The sequence below is a fragment of the Carettochelys insculpta genome, chromosome 7, assembly GCF_033958435.1.
Source record: "Carettochelys insculpta isolate YL-2023 chromosome 7, ASM3395843v1, whole genome shotgun sequence".
Classification (NCBI taxonomy): domain Eukaryota; kingdom Metazoa; phylum Chordata; order Testudines; family Carettochelyidae; genus Carettochelys; species Carettochelys insculpta.
Window position 1 is genome coordinate 74390534 of NC_134143.1, and position 16912 is coordinate 74407445.

Sequence of the window (16912 nt, forward strand, 5' to 3'; positions counted from 1 at the left end):
AGGGACCTGCCCCCCCCAGCGACCTGACCCCCACAGAGACAGAGCCCAGGACCCGTCCCCTGCTGCCCCCCCAGACAGCTGCCCCCGCCCCCACATGACGCCCCCTGAAGAGATAGAGCCTGGGACCCGCCCCCCCAGAGACCTGCCCCGCCCCCCACCTGCCCCCCTCTGCAGAGCCTGGGATCCTCCCCCAGAGACCTGCCCCTAGAGAAACCTGCCCCCCTGCCTGCCCCGCCCCCACAGAGACAGGGACAGTACCCGCCCCCAATTGTCCCACCTGCAGAGACAGAGACCGGGACCCACCCGCCCAGACCTTGTTTCTCACACCCTGCCCCCACCTGCCTTCCCCCCACACACCCTGCTCCCCACTGTCTTGCTCAGCCCCTGCCCCTCCCACCCAGCTCTGGCTCGGGACCTGGTGACGCAGGGAGGCTCAGCAGTTGTGTTCCGCACACTGAGCGCCCGGCGGGGGACGTGTGCCCTGCTGGGTGCAGCTGTGGGCCCAGCCCCAGGGACAGAGCGGGGGCTTCTCGGCTCCTCTTCTTCCCCAGCCCCCTCCCCACCACGCTGCCTTGGGCCCGTCATTCCAGGCTGCTTGGTCAAAGGCTGATGCTGTTGGACAAGGCAGCCGCCTGACGGGGATTTGCTGGAAAGTTCACAGGGCGTGATGGAGCCTTTGACTGACTTGGATGACACAGTCCAGTGGGGAGCTGGGTCTGGCCTGGCTGCATGTGACCAAATAAATCTGGGGTCACCCCAGTGGTGCGTCCCACCAGCGGCAGCAGCCTGGCCCAGAGGAGCTGGAGTGAGTACCACCTTCATTCTGTGCAGCTGTGCACACTGAGCAGGGACGTGGTCACAGAATCATACAACGCCAGGACTGGAAGGGCCCTCGAGAGGCCACAGAGTCCAGCCCCCTGCCCCAGTGGCGGGACCAAGTACTGCCTAAACCATCCCTGACAGACATCTATCTAACCTGTTCTTAAATATCTCCAGTGATGGAGATTCCACAACCTCCCTTGGCAATTTATTCCACTCTTTGACCACCCTGACAGTTAGGAACTTTTTCCTAAAGTCCAGCTTAAACCTCCCTTGCTGCAGTTTAAGCCCATTGCCTCTTGTTCTATCCTCAGAGGCCAAGAAGAACAAGTTTTCTCCCTCCTCCTTATGACTCCCTTTTAGATACCTGAAAACCGCTATCATGTCCCCCTTCAATCTTCTCCTTTCCAAACTAAACAAGCCCAATTCTTTCAGCCTTTCTTCGTAGGTCACATTCTCTAGACCTTTGATTATTCTTGTCGCTGTTTTCTGAACCCTCTCTAATTTCTCCATATCTTTCTCGAAATGTGGTGCCCAGAACTGGACACAATACTCCAGCTGAGGCCTAACCAGCGCAGAGTAGAGCGGGAGAATGACTTCTCATGTCTTGTTCACAACACACCTGTTAATGCCTCCCAGAATCATGGTTGCTTTTTTTGCAACAGCGTCACACTGTTGACTCATATTTAGCTTGTGGTCCATTATAATCCCTAGATCCCTTTCTGCTGTAGTCGTTCCTAGGCAGTCTCTCCCCATTCTGTATGTGTGACACTGATTGTTCCTTCCCAAGTGGAGCACTTTGCATTTGTCCTTATTAAACTTCATCCTGTTTACCTCAGCCCATTTCTCCAATTTGTCCAGATCATTTTGAATTATGACCCTGTCCTCCAAAGCAGTTGCAACCCCTCCCAGCTTGGTATCATCTGCAAACTTAATAAGCGTACTTTCTATGCCAATATCTAAATCGTTGATGAAGACATTGAACAGAAGTGGTCCTAACACAGACCCCTGTGGAACCCCACTTGTTATACTTTTCCAGCAGGACTGAGAACCATTAAGAGCTGCACTCTGGGTACGGTTATGCACCCACCTTATAGTAACCTCATCTCAGCTCAGCTCTCCTCTTCCCCCCACACTTTATTTTGTGGCTCCATTCTTAGGAAGCAGGCGCTGTGCATGTAACTAGTTGGCCAGTTGGTAGCAAACGAGGGCTGTAATATCCCCTTGAATTGGCTAACTCGTTAAATGCTGTGTTTAACCCCTTAACTGATTACAGAGGTCAGGGGTTTGCAGCTGCAATGCGCTGGAGATGGGGGGCTGCTCTGGCCTGGCTGGAGCATCCCTGCCATGGTTCAGCACAGCAGAAGCAGCTCCCAGCTGCAGCAGCCTCAGGCACACCGTGGTCGGGGGTACTCCAGCTGGGCTGTCTGTGACCGGGGCTGCCTCAGGCCCCGCAACCATCCCACCCTCTCTGAGCCACCACGGATGGGCTAATCCAGCCTGGCTGGCACACCCCCACCTGTGGTGGCCTGTGGGGCTAGAGCAAACCCCAACCCTGCAGCGAGCAGGGAGCTGCTCCAGCCTGGCACGGTTAATCTTTAACATCGCTGTAGCAAGCCCAGCAGTTCCAAACAAAGAGGACTTTGGCTGGGCAGCCAGTCCAGTCAGCGCAGGGAAAACAGCTTCGCAGCGCCTGTTGCAGCTGTCTCACGAGGTGAGCTAGGCATTGTGTTGAGCGTTTCGCACAACAGCAGTACGGCCCCAGGGACATCAGCAGGAGCTGAGGAACTCCAGCTCTGGCTGGAAGATTCGCGCCACTTCCTCGCGTCTCACCCTCCCAAAGTCCGTGGCCGGCTGGACTTCCCCTGCCTAGTCGGCCAGCCTCCGGCAGAGCACCGGTGTGGCGCCCACATGATGGGTACCTGGTGCATGCTGCCGCCACACCCGGGTCCCTAGAACAAGAACCCCTTTGTGTTAATTAACCCTGCCGTGTCCCCGGGGAACAGCGATGACACCTGCTGACCTTAGCCGTAGGTGACCTGCGTGTGCGCTCTTCCACGGTGTGATGTAGTGGGTGTGTGATGGGGTTCAGGAGTCCCCAGGCGCTGCCCCCCCTCATGGGCAGGAGGGACTCTCACTCAGCAGGTAGAACGGGAAGTTTATGAGGCGACAGAGGTGTCAGTGCAGCCGGCAGAGACAGTCATTCCAACCCGTCCTGGGGAGGGGAGCCGGAGGGGTGCCCCTCTGGGGTGTAGCTTTCCCCTCGCCAGGCTGGCTGCCTTCGAGCTCCCTCTCCCCCAGCTTCTAACTGCTGCCTCTGATTCAAACCCTGCTCAGCTCCTCCCTGCTCTGTGTTCAGGGCAGAGGTGTTACCTGCCAGCCTAGGTTAGAGCCCCGTGGGGGTGTCATTCTTACCTGCTGTGAGCTGCTCAGCCTGTCAAACACACATCCAGCCTGACTCTCACACACACACACACACACAACTCTATCACATGATACTTTTGTGTGTGTCTCACACAGGGTGGGGGGCTCCTACTGGGGGTAACCTGGCAACCAGGTCCCACCTCTGGGCTGCAGACAAAGGGGCAGGTGGAGCCTGAGGGGTTTGAATTGGAACTGGAAGTTGGAAGCAGTGAGTCTGGGCTGAGAGAGAGCAAGACCAAGGAGGGGGCCAGGCCCCGGCTCCCGGGGCCCCTCGGGGCCTCCTCTCCCCAGCATGGGTTGGACTGGCTGTCTCTGCCGGCTGCACTGACTCCTCTGTACAATGCTGTATCCTGTCAGCTAATAAACCCGCCGTTCTCCTGCTGAGTGAGTCACTCCTGCCTGCGGATGGGTGCAGAGCCTGGGGTTGCAGCCTAACAGGCCCCATCACACTGGTGTAAGGGTGGGCTGTGCTGCACCCTGAGGACAGCGCATTCAGCAGTAAGCGACTGGGGTGCAGAAGGACGAAGGGGGCCAGCGAGACCCAGGTGTGCTGACGGGCAGTGAGGTGCAGTTCCCCGAGGCAGAGGAGCCGGTGGCTGAACCCAAGAGAGTGCGGTCATGGCCCTCAAGAGGGAGGTGTCACACCCAAGGTGGGGTTACTCCTGGGAGTCCATTGGAATCGGACCCAGAAGGCAGAGGGGCCAAGGGCCCAACCCCCAGGAACGAGTGACTCACAAGGAGCCTGGCACACTGAAGGGATTCTTCCAGGAATCGTGGGGTGCAGAGAGCATCAGCCTGTGAGCCTGCAACCACGCTCAGCAACTCCGCTGTGAAGCCGCAGCAACTGGAAACTGACCTGAGATTAAAGGAGCTGGACAAGGCAGCGTGGATGTGCAATGGCAGGGCTCAGGGTTAAAGAACTCCTGCAGGGCTGAGTCCGGATCGGGGCAGGGAACCCTGGACTGCCTGGAGCTCTGAACCCAGTGGCCTGCCACAGCTCAAAGAGGGAAGGAAAGATTCCAACCCATTGTCTACTAGCAGCCAGGGCAGGCCTGGGAAGAGTTTCCAGGCCTGGGCCGAGGAAGGTGCCTGTGTGCCTGTATGGGAAAGCAGCTTGTCCACTGGGAATGGCAAGTTGTCTGTGAGGGAAGCTGCTTCGCCTTCTGGGCGTGTGTGACCAGCCAGGGGGGCTGGGACAAAGGAGAGAGTGTCTCCCATTGTCTGTCTGTGTTGAACAGCAGCGGCAGGCTGGGGAGAGAGCAGAGCCTGCGTTTGGAAAAGGTGCCAATGAGGGAACTAGTCCATTGTCTGAGGAAGATTCCCCAGCCTGGGGTGGCTGGAGAGGGAACCATGGAAGAGCATTCCAGGTGTGACTCTGAATCCAGCCATGGGCGCTGGAACAGAGGGAATGGCTCTGGGATTGGCAGTGGCATCCCTGATAAGGAGGCTGGTCTGTGGTGCAGGGAAGGTGCTTCTACTTCTGGGGAAGCTCGTTCTCTGCCTGAGCCGAGGGTGGCTCAAAATGGTGCTCAGATTCCAGAGTTGGCTCTGAGTGCAGCTGAAGCCCAGAAGGAATTGGTTGTGGCTGCTACCCTCACCTTGGGCTTTCCAGAGAGATGCTTCTGCTAACACACTCCAGCCCCAGCCCCTCTACCTGCTGCTAAACCACCTCTCTCCCCAGCCTCGTCTCTGCAGGGTGCAAGCTCTCCCGCTGGAGGCAGGGTCCAGCCCCTAGGGCACCAGCCGGCCCTGGCTGGGCCTGGCCCACCCTAACAAACGTCCATACGGATAAAGCCAGGCACCTTCCCAGTTTTCAATTCAGCAAACAGATCAGGCCTGGAGCAGTGCTCCCAGCTGAACCCGCACTTGCAGCTGCTGCTGTCCTACCACGTCCACTTCACTCCACACCAGCAGCAAACCAGGCACATCAGGGCAGGGGTGGAGTGACAAGGGGGGGTGGGACCCAGCGAAGGGGAAAGCCGATGTGAAAGCCAGGCACAGCAGTTGCCTGGGGAGCAGCTACCACACCACAAGCCAAGAGGCAGGAAGGGGACTGGGTCTTGCAGAAGACCAACAGCTGCATTTACCAGGTGTGATGGAGTTGGGGAGTGCATGTGAGACTCAGGCTGGATGTGTGAGACAAGCAGAGCAGCTCCCAGTGGCTAAGGATGACCCTGGGGCTAGAACCTAGGCTGGCAGGTAACACCTCTGCCCTGAACAAAGAGGAGGGAGGAGCCGAACTGGAGTTGATTCTGAGGCGGCAGTTAGAAGCTGGAGGGGAGAGGGAGCTGGAAGGCAGCCAGCCAAAAGCTACACCCCAGAGGGGCACCCCTCGGGCGCCTCTCCCCAGGACGGGTTGGAAGGACTGTCTCTGGCTGCTGTACTGATGCTTCTGTGAGAAACTGGGCCTCTGTCACCTAATAAACTTCCTGTTTTACCTGCTGAGTGAGAGTCACTCATGCCTGTGGACGGGGTGCAGTGCACGGGGACCCCTGAACCCATCACACTTGGTCCAGTGGTAAATCGCTTGTCCATTAAAATGAGGGCCTGATTTCACCCCAGGGCGCTCTGCTGACGCTGCCAGGGAGAAGTGGAATGGGAGGGGGTGGTGGGACAGAGCAGAGCAGATTGCCAGGTCACTCCAGCTCCTGCTGCTGTCAGGGAGCTGACTTGAGGGAAGGGGCAAGGTGGGGCCTGGGTGCCCCAGTCCTTGTGCCCCGGTTAATGAGGATGGTGAGCAGACAGGACATGGGACAAGCTCTGTAACCCTAATGCCTGTGGCAGTCCAGCCCTGGAGGGTTTAAGACCAAGTTAGCCCAACGCCTGCTGCAGGCTCAGGCTATGAGGACATCAAGGCTCCAGGGATTATTCTAGCTGCTCTGCAGAGGACTGAACTCACGCCGCCCCCAGCACCATGCCCCCGCAGGAGGGCACTAGCCTTAGAACTCCCGAGGGCTGGACCAGCGCAGGCTTATTGCTGGCTACCTGAGCCCTGCCCTCCCCTGGCCACCAACCACCCGCTCACAGCAACTCGTAGAGCGGGAAGGGCCCTCCAGTGGTCATCGAGTCCGGTCTGCTGCACTCGCTGCACGGCCCAGCGCCGTCCTCACAGATTTTTCTTTTAAATCCCTTCCCCCATCCCTGGCTGGCCCCCTCGAGGGCTGAGCTCACAACCCTGGGCTTAGGGGGCCCATGCTCAAATCACCGAGCTATCCCGCCCCACAGCCGCTGAAGTTGTAGCTCAGCCTCGAAGGCCGGGGCTGGGCACTCAGGACCCTGGGGCGCCACGTGAGGGATACTGTAACACAGGCAGAGCGCCCCCCCCCACTGCGCACCCCTGGCTCTCCCAGGCAGCTGTAACCCGGTGGGACACCAACAGCGCAAGGGAAAGACCCCGCCCCTTAGGGCGAGCTGCAGGCACAGAAAGGACGGGCTCGTACCGGGGAGCCAGGCTCCCGCCACGGGGGAACAGGCAGCTGGAGAACGTCTGCGCCTCGGGCCATTCAATTCCCCAATGACGCCCCTCGAGTCTGAGCTGCATTTGCCTCCTTAGAGCCCTCCCCTGGGCTTGGCCGTTTCACACCCTCCCTGCACCGCCTGCTAGTCGCTCCTCTGCCCATGAGGTGCCAGCCGTCCCGTCTGCACCGCCCCCCGGAACGGGTCCGGTCTTCCCCAGGCCTTCAGCCTCCCACCAGTCCCACAGCCAGCAGCTCCTCTCTGGTATCGTCTCCTGCCGCTCACCCATGGGACCACTCGGAGGTTCCTTCCGCTCCCGGCCGAGACGCGTGAGGTCTTCCATAACGTGCGTGGCGCCTGGTCACGCTGGATCATGGGTGCCAATGAGGATCATCAGTGGAGAAGATTTACCAGCCAGCTACAGGCTGCTGCGTAGCCCTGGGGTGACGTCTCACACCCAGACTTGAGGAGTCAGTGCACCGTTCTGGCCCTGTGTCAGTGGCTGAGTGCTCTGGCCTACCCTGAGCTCTTGCCTCCCGCCCGCTGGGTCCCAAAGCGCAGGTCGGCTTTATTGGCTCATGTATCCTGTAATTCCCTTCTTGCCGACCCTTCCCCTCTGGGCAGCTGAGACAATCGGTTCGGAAGCTGGTCGGCCCAGGAGGCCTGCGTCCCACTCTCTCCTGCCTCACCGGCCCAGCCAGCCGCCCAGCACTGCCGAGAACAACCACACCCAACGCTCGCTGGTGCTCTCTGCTGGCTGGCTGCCCCCTCCTGACTGCAGATCCCTCTCGGTCTGAATCATCACCCCCACCCCGTGGCCCTGGAAGTGACTGGGGTGTGGACGGCCAAGGCCTGAAAGGGCAGCGCCTGCAGCCCCAGGTGCAATGGCTGGGCTGGGCTGGATGCCGGAGCCCAGGACAATGCGCCCTGGGAAGTGGGCTCCTTACCAGAAGACTGGACAGACACAGCCACGGGCTTGGGAGCCAGCAGCGAGCGCCTGCTTTGGAAAGCAGAGCCAAAGGCCTCTTTGGAGAGGAACGCGGCAGCGGCCGGAAGGCACCGGGATTGACCGGCTGCCACAGCTGGGATTTTGCATAGGCAGCGGGGCGGGGAAGGGGGTGTAACCAGTGTAGGTTTGCCCGAGAGAGGGGCCACTATCAATCCAGGGTGTCCTGGAGGGAGTCCCCGGGTCTTGTCTCAGCAGCATCAGCGCACTGATCCGGACCAGCAGAAGCCCGGCTCCAGCCCTCCCCCGTCACACTCGGCCGATCAGTGACGTCAGGGAGAGTGTGTGTGCGTGTGCGTGTGCGTGTGCGCGTGGCTGTCATACGCCGTACGCATGTGATAAAGCAGTGACTGAGCTACGATTTACCAAAAAACAGGGCGTTTTGCCTCACACCCTATGAAATACCCCAGATCGTTCTTTTAAGTCCACCAGGAACCCATCTGCCCTGCTCAGGGGCAGGCGTGTGCAGTGCCGGGTGCGGTGCCTTGCGGCAGGTGTCGCATGGCTTGGCCCCGACAGATGGGGGCGCAATGGCAGGGGGGCCGTGTCCCTTGGAGTGACCGGGTTCCCACAGCCAAACAGCAGCTCCTGAACAGCTGGGTGAGGGGCACCAGCCAGCCCCACAGCAAAGCTTGGGCTGGGGAGAGCTGCGTTGTATCTGGGGCCGGGCCAGGCGGAGGGGTGCAGCCCAGGCAGCGGCAAATCACTTCCTCATTTGCTTATTGAATGTGTAAATAAATCTGTAACGTATGACGGCCATTTAGATCCCGCTCAGGCCTGCCACGGTGACGGCATTTCCGGCCATCAGCACACCTGGGACTGCATCAGTAACGCCAACCTTTGACGGGGGAGTCACTGCTAGGGACCCAGCGCCGTGACTAAGACGCGGGGCGGACGGACCAGCACGCCCTGTAAGCGGCCCTGAGTTTCCCAACCTGCCCTCCCCAACACCACCTTTTTCGCCCTCCCCCAACCCCACCCTGACTCAGGACCCGTGAGCCAGCTGCCCCCAGCCCCCAAGCCGCATGGCCACTCCAGGTCAGCTGTATGTGATGGGGTTTGGGGTCCTCCAGGCTCTGCACCCCGTCCGCAGGCAGGAGTGACTCACTGGCAGGAGAACAGCGGGTTTGTGAGGTGACAGGACACAGCGTTGTACAGAGGAGTCAGTGCAGCAGGCAGAGACAGCCAGTCCCATCCACGCCGGGGAGAGGAGCCCCCGAGGGGCCCCCGGAGCCGGGGCCTTCCCCCTCCTTTGTCTCTCTCTCTCTCAGCCCAGACTCACTGCTTCCAACTCCCAGTTCCAATTCAAACCCCTCAGGCTCCACCTCCCCCTTTGTCTGCAGCCCAGAGGTGTCACCTGGTTGCCAGGTCACCCTCAGCAGGAGCCCCCCACCCTGTGTGAGACACACGTACACACTTTTGTACACACATATCCCCCACTCCATCACATTTCTCCCCCCTTCCAGACCGAACTGAGCGGGATCACTCAGCCAGTGACCTGGGGAAGTTCGGGGTCTTCCCCCCGTGATCAGGCATCGGCTGCACCCTCAGTGCTCCCCTTGATGTGCACCACCTCCATGTCATAATCCTGCCAGGGGAGGATCCAAGTCAGGAGCTTGGTCTTGGCCCTTTTCGTGTGGTGCAGCTGGGCAAGTCCCTTTAGTTCCCTCGGGCTGGCTGGGCTCCCTGCTTTGGTCTCTGGTCCATCAGCCACGTTCTCAAGTCAGGCAGGCAGAGCCCATACAGCTGCTGCAGCACCAGCAGATCAAACAGTTCCCTTCTGGTCTGGGCCCTGCCCTGTCTGCCCACCAGCCCATACAGCTGCTCCAGCACATGTCTGGGATTCAGTTACAGTCCAGTAAGGGAAGGTACAAATGCTTCCACCCTTGGCATTTAGCCAGACCACCGAAATGGTTGTGTGCCTCAGTTTCCCCTTCCATGCCACACAATAGGGTTGGAATGTTCCTCCTCGTGTGAGAGGTTGCAGGACTAGTTACAGGGAACAATGGTGACATTTCAGAATTACAAACTCCTTCAACGTACAATTCATGCTTTTACATCAATGGCATCGTGTTACACGGTTCTTTCCAAACATTCAGTACACAGTACAATTCTACAGCTTCTGGTCGCATCATCCATTGGTTACAGCAGTCAGCGTGAGTAACAAGAACAAACCCATTGCAAGTGTACATTTATGTTGCTCTTTGGTAGACCACAACCTTTGTGTAACATTCTAGAGAATCTGGTATTTTGGGGACTAAATGGCTGAGGCCTTTCCTTTGTAAAATCAAGTTCTAATCTTCTCTCTTTCCCTCTATGGTGGAAATCTGATCTCTTTGGATAGTAACAGAGAGGAAGCCGTGCTAGTCTATACACTATCAAAGCAAAAAGCAGTCAAGTAGCATTTTAAAGACTAGCAAAATGGTTTATTAGGTGAGCTTTCATGGGACAGACCCACTTCTTCAGACCATAGTCTGTTCTGGTCTGGCTGTGGTCTGACGAAGTGGGTCTCTCCCACGAAAGCTCACCTAATAAACTATTTTGCTAGTCTTTAAAGTGCCACTTGACTGCTTTTTGTTTTGATCTCTCTGGCTGTGCCCTCCCTTCTAACAAGAGCTGGGCCATTGATGGTCTCAGGGAGACGGCCCCCTCCCAGCCAGTCTGGAAATTTGCGAACCAAACTGGTTTCTGAAAGTTGTTTTGTGAGTCCCAGACGCAGAATCCACATGGAGGTATCCCTGTTTGTCCCTTACTGGCCCACCAGGCCCACAGATCCTTTGTCCTTTTACCTCCAACTTCTGCCTCCCCCATGGAATCAGAAGTAGAGTCCAGTATGAGAATATAAGTGTTTCCACCATCTGGAGATGGGGAAGTGCTGGCCCTCTCCTGCATCCTACAGAGACTGACTGTGCAGCTGTTTCACTTGGTTCTCACAGGGCTGCTCACATTCCCTGATAGTCTTCACTTTACTTGGACCAACTTCCAGTTCCTGAGAAACCGTTGCCCTGTTAGACCCTTGCAGAGCACAGCCAGTGGTTTCACACTCAGGCAGGTCCTGGCCATCAGGAACTGAAACAAACTTCTCCACACGCGAAGGGCTGCTCTGGCTCTGGGCATACAATCACCTTTCCTGTTCACTCTCCTTCACCTCGCTCCCATTTTCTGCAGTCCCCATGGATAGCTCAGGGAAATTTTCTTCCTCAAGAGCTCCCCCAAACAACTCACCCTTGTCTGGCTCCACAGCGGCACTGCTCCCTTGAGCCACAACCAGCTCCTGGGTTTCACCTACACCCAAGATCACTTCTGGCCCATCAGGCTGATTCCCACATAATCCCCCTCCAGGTAGAGAGCTAGTAGCACTAGACAGAAGGTTAGGGTCCCTTTCCTCCCTTCTACTACCAGCTCCCTTATCTTCATCAGTCAGCGTAACTCCATTGCCCGTCTGCTCTTCCTGTGTCCTGGCTAGAGGATGACTCTGGTCAGACAGAGTCCTCACATCCCTCCCAGCATCAGGCAAAGAACAAGTACCAGAATCATCTGGTCTCTGGGATTCCCCGATGATACTAACTGGATCAGACCGAGTTAAAGCATCATCCCCCCTGAGACACACAGAGGTAGGCCCACTTCCCATCTGGGCTTCAGCTGCCCTCAGATCCAGCTCTGGGATCTTGGCCCCATCTCCATCTCCCACAGGCTCAGACAAAGGATTCACTTCCCCAGAAGCAGAAGCACCTTTCTTGCACCAAGGACCAGCCTCCTTAGCAGGGACACCACTGCCCATCCCAGAGCCATTCCCTCTGCTCCAGCCCCCATGGCTGGATTCAGAGACACACCTGGAATGCTCTTTCCTGGTGGTTCCTTCTCCAGCCACCCCAGGCTGGGGGAGTCTTCCTCAGGCAATGGACTAGTTTCCTCGCTGGCACCTTTTTCAAATGCAGGCTCTGCTCTCTCCCCTGTTCAACACAGACAATGGGAGACACTCTCTCCTTTGTCCCAGCCTCCCGGCTGGTCTCCACACACACACAGAAGGTGAAGCAGCTTCTCTCACAGACAACTTGCCATTCCCAGTGGACAAGCTCCTTTCCTGAACAGACACACAGGCACCTTCCTTGGCCCAGGCCTGGAAAACTCTTCGCAGGTCTGTCTTGGCCACTAGCAGACGATGGGTTGGAATTGCTCCTTCCCTCCTTGAGCTGCGGCAGGCCACTCGGTTCAGAGCTCTAGGCAGACCAGGGTTCCCTGCCCTGATCTGGGCTCACCTCTGCAGGAGTTTCCTTAACTGTCAGCTCTGCCACTGCACATCCACGCTGCCTTGTCCAGCTCCTCTAATCTTGATTCGGTTTCCAGGTGCTGCCACTTCACAGAGGAGTTGCTCAGCGTGGTTGCAGGCTCTCAGGCTGATGCCCTCTGCACCCCACGATTCCTGGAAGAATCCCTTCAGTGTGCCAGGCTCCTTGCGGGTCACAAGCTCCCTGGGGTTAGGCCATAGGCCCCTGTGTCCTCTGGGACCGACTCCAACAGACTCCCAGCGGAACCCCTTCTTCAGTGTGACACCCGCTCTCAGGGACCATGAGCACACTGTCTTGGGAAGGACTCATTCAGCATGTCAGCCTCCTCATGGGTCACTTGTTCCTGGGGTTGGACCCTCGGCCCCTCCGCCTTCTGGGACCGACTCCAACGAGTAACCCCTCCTCGGGTGTGACACGCCCTCTCGAGGACCATGACTGCAGTTGCTTGGGTTTGGCCACAGGCCCCTCCGCCTTGGGGACCTGCACCTCACTGCCCTTCAGCACACCTGGGTCTCGCAGGCCCCCTTCTTCCTCCTGGGCCCCCGTCACTTACTGCTGGGCGCTCCATCCTCGGGGTGCAGAACATCCCGCTCCTGACACCGGTATGATGGGGTTCGGGGCCCCCCAAGCTCTGCACCCCGTCTGCAGGCAGGAGTAACTCTCGCTCAGCAGGTTTATGAGCCAACAGGACACAGCATCATACAGAGGAGTCAGTGCAGCCGGCAGAGACAGCCAGTCCAAGCCACACTGGGGATAGGAGGCCCCAAGGGGCCCCCGGAAGCGGGGCCTTGCCCCCTCCTTTGTCTCTCTCTCTCCCAGCCCAGACTCACTGCTTCCAACTCCCAGTTCCCATTCAAACCCCTCAGGCTCCACCTCCCCCTTTGTCTGCAGCACAGAGGTGTCACCTGGTCGCCAGGTCACCCTCAGCAGGAGCCCCCCCCCCCCCCCCCCCCCGTGTGAGACACACGTACGCACGTATCCCCCACTCCATCACACTGTAACATCCCGGTGGCGTTTGCTGCTGCACCCGTTAGGCGAAACCGTTGCATGCGGCTGTCCTGAGCGTAGCTGTGCAGAGTTAGCCGCATGCACCGCCAGCTACTGTGTGGGCTGGCACCCGCCTGCTGGCCGGTCCTGCTCTGGCAGCTAGGGTGCTGGAATGGGGTGCAGCAGCCCCACTGGCTCAGCGTGGTGCCGTCACATGTTGGGCTCTGCGGCTTTCAGACCCCCCCGCCAAATCCTGCCCCATGCCAACAGTTCCATGCTACAGCCTCGGCCCACGGCCGGGACACAGCTACCCAGCCAGCGGCAACAGTTTAATGCCTTCCTGCAGGGAGCTGACAGCCTTGCCCCCCCACCCCCCCAGATACAGTGGGCCTGATCCTGCTCACAGCCTGGGGTGACCTCAAGTCCAGATTAGCTCACTGCCCCCCCCCACCCCCAAGGGCCTGCCCACCCCTGTGCCCACGCCCACATGCTCCCTACTGCTCCTGGCTAGTTCACGGGGCGGGGAGGAGGGCACAGAGCGTGGTGGAGGCTCTGCACTGGGCGCTCCCCGGCCCCTGCGCCCGGCCGCAGGCAGGCCCGCGCCTGAAGCACACAGGCTGCCCCTGGCTGGCACTCAGCAGGGCTTGGGGAGCGGGATTTGCAAGGGCGTTTCCTGGTCTAGCCTGTGGGGCTGCCCCTAGGAACAGAGCAAGCAGGAAGGCTGGAGGCCAACTGGTCCTTCTCCCCTTCAGCAGAGGGGCACAGCCCTGCACCACCTCTGCTGGGGAGCGAGCGGACCTGGCAAAGGGGAGCACGTGCAGCCTGGGCTCGCTGAGGCCGTGCAGGTCTCTGCTCCTCACCATGGTCTATGCAGGGCCACCGCCTGGGGCTCCGGCTCTCCGGTGCCAGCACCCCTGGGCTCGGCCCTGCTGCAGGAATGCTGCTTATGCCCCAAGCGAAAGGGGGCTGGTGCCCGTCTGCCAGAGGTGCCCTGGGAGGCCCCTGGCAATGCCCCTTGGAGATGGCGTGTGCAGCCCCCTACACCGCCTCCCGTCACTCTTGGTGCTCAGCGTGGAGGCCAGAGTCACCCAGCAACCTGGGAACTGAGACCCAGGCGTCTAACACCCGCCCCCTTTGTAAGGACGAGCTGAGTCAGCCCAATGGGTCACCTGGCCACACCAGAGCTGCAAGGGAAAGCACAGAGCCAGGCACTGCTCGGTGGGTCTCCACCCCCGGCCACCAGAGGTTGGGGAGCGCAATGCACCGGGGTGGTCCTTGGCCTCTTTGGCTGTTGCAGAACCTGCCCGCCAGGAGCGTATTTACCCAGATCCACCTTTGATCAGTGAGGGCCCCGGGCTGGAGCACTTCCTTGTCTTTGCAATAGATGCGCTGCCTGTCACTTTCACCCCCCTCCAGTCTTGGATTGGGGGAACAGGGAGAGAACCCTTCTCCAGGGGCCTGTCCCACACCAGCCCTCTTTCGACCTCCTTTCTGCGCTGGCCGGCCCCAGGCTTAGCCTCACCGCGGAGGGAAGCCAGTCCAGGCCCTTCCTGGTTCCAACACTCCTGCTGGAACCCGACCGAGCTGGTCCTCTGCGGTGCGGCTCAGGTGATGTGGAGGGATTTGCTGAACAAACTCAGCGACCGGAGACTTTCCAGCCGGCTGACAATGAAGAAAGGAACTGGGCGCCAGTGGGGTGTGGCAGGCGTTCGAAGGGGCAGCGTCCCTGGGAGCGCCCAGTGGAAATGGCTCGGCGCAGACTCCGGGCAGATTCCTGAGGGTGCTGCCATGGCAGAGCTGCGCCCCCAGGCAAAGCAGCAGCGGTGGTGACTGCAGGGCGCGGGAATCTGGGCGTGAGCTGGGCGGCCCGGTGGGCAAGCAGGCACCCCCGGCACTGGGATCCCGGGTTCAGCGCCTCTCTTCATCCCATGTCAGCCCCGCAGCCCAGCACGGCAGGGCACAGGGACAGGCGCTGGGCGCTACGCCACCGAGTGCACCAGCTCCCCTAGGGCAAGTCCAGGGTCTGGGGCTGAACTGACTCCTAGAGGCGGCAGGTTGGAGGGCAGCCCCCAAAGGGCCGTGTCCCCACATGCAGCACCCTGCCAGCCGGGGTGGTGGGAAGGCCAGGGCTTAACAGGGCTCAGAAAAGAGCCAGATAAATGTATGGCAATCAGCCAGGCTGGGCAGGGAAAGGGCCCCAGCTTCTGCCTGCCAGAGGCCAGGAATGGCGCCAGGCAGGAGGCCCTGTTCTCTCCGGAGCACCGGGCACAAGCAGCAGACAGAAGCCTGGGCCGACCCCGGCTGGCCGCTCCCACGTCCCAGGCGCTCGTTTCAGCCCCTTGCCCAGAGGCTGTTTGGGACCCGTCGGCGCTGGGTGCCAGGAGTGCTTGGGTGGCAATGGGGACTACCACGGGCACCATCACCCCTGCAGCCATGAACACGGCCGGACACGGGGAGCCCTGGGAGGAGGCAGAGCAGAGATCAGAGGGGGTGCCAGGAGCAGCTTTGGGGCAGAGCTGTGGGCACGCCCTGTGCTCGCTCCTAGGAGCCGGCCCAGCGGGCAGCCGCGGCTGTGCGGACGCCCTGCTGCCTGCTGGCCACGGAGGTGTGGACCACGCTGCCAGAGCAGTGCCGGGCGAACTCTCCCTTCGCACCGCTGGGCTTCCGACCGGCCCCTGGGCCTCTGCCTGCGCAGCACAAGGGGATCCTGGATTTGAGGCTCGGCCGGGGGGCTGCCAGTGCGGGGGGAGGGGCAGGAAGCAAACAGGGCACCTCCAGGTGAGCCCGGCCGAGGTCCCCAGGGTCTGGGGTGAGGCTGGCATCACCCTAGTGGGGGAGGGGTGGGGAGCTGGAGGGCGCCCCCCCCAAACCGGGTTACACTGCTCCGCCCGCCGACCCAGCACGCTGCTCTCGGGCCAGCCCAGCTCGAGCTGGGAAACCAGGGGTCCAGCAGTGGCAGGGCAGAGGGGCCCCAGGGCACATCCGTCCGGCACCACACGCCGCAGCCTGGGGATGAGTCGAGTCTCTGCCCCACTCCCGCAGGACAGGATCCCAGCTGCCCCTGCCCCACAGCCCTGCAGAGCCAGACCACCGGCGGGAGCTGTCCCCATTGTTGGCCCCTCCCAGCCCTGCTTCCCGCCCTCTCTGGGCCCTCCTCCGGCAGAGATCCCACGTGGTCATGCCCACGGCAGCCGGTCACCCCCAGCTGCCTGCTCCTGCTCCGGACCAGTTTGCACCACTCCGCTGCAGCCGGTTCACCCCCTGCAGCCGGGCGTACCACCCCCTCTGCCCGCCTCCTGGCTCGTGCTTCGCACTGTCCTCCCAAGGGCAGCCCACGGCACCGGCCCCCTGCCCACTATGGGGCGGGGCGGGCCAGAAGGGCCCTTCCCTGCAGAGTGCGCCCTGCCTTCCCCAGCACCTGCTCTGGGGCGGTCACTGGGCTCCTGCCAGTTACCTGCCGTGGGGCGTGAATCCTGGTTGGGTGGGGCTGCCGGCTGGGTCGTGGCAGGCACCAGCCAGCCTGGGGAGAGGGCAGGAGGCTCCAGCCTCAGCTGAACGCCACCAGCTGTCGTGCCACAGGCTGTGCCCGAGACGGGTGCCCCTCCAGGCCAGGGCACCCCAGGCGCGTACAGATGGGGGAGGGCAGCGAGCATCACCCCAGCTGTGCCATCGCCGTGATCCGTACAGATGGGAGCCTGGCAAGCAGCTGCCCTTAACGAGCCGGGGTGCTCAGCAACTGAAGCAGCCATGGGCACCCCAGGGGCTGGCAGCTTGCCAGTCTCTGGGGCTCTCCCCCCTCGCTGCAGGTGTGTGGAGGGGGGCGGGGGGCAGAGCCACCAGGGAAGGCCAAGAGCTGGCTCAGGACACTGGCTGCATCCCACAAACACCGACCTGCAGCCACCAGCCACAGCTGCTGGGCTGGGGTCCCTGG

The 16912-nt window shown here is 60.6% G+C and overlaps 1 protein-coding gene across 2 annotated transcripts in view; it reads right to left on the reverse strand.

The window, feature by feature from the left end:
- LOC142015628 (prominin-1-A-like) overlaps positions 1–3267 on the reverse strand; it is a 39389-nt gene extending 36122 nt beyond the window's left edge. Inside the window, exon 1 of one of the 2 annotated variants that reach the window (XM_074999317.1) lies at positions 3235–3267. The gene's annotated coding sequence lies outside the window, so the exon portion shown is untranslated. Of the gene's footprint in view, positions 1–2842; positions 2923–3234 lie in introns of those variants that run through there. The other variant, XM_074999316.1, reaches the window with a different exon arrangement.
- Between the last annotated feature and the right edge of the window lie 13645 nt (positions 3268–16912).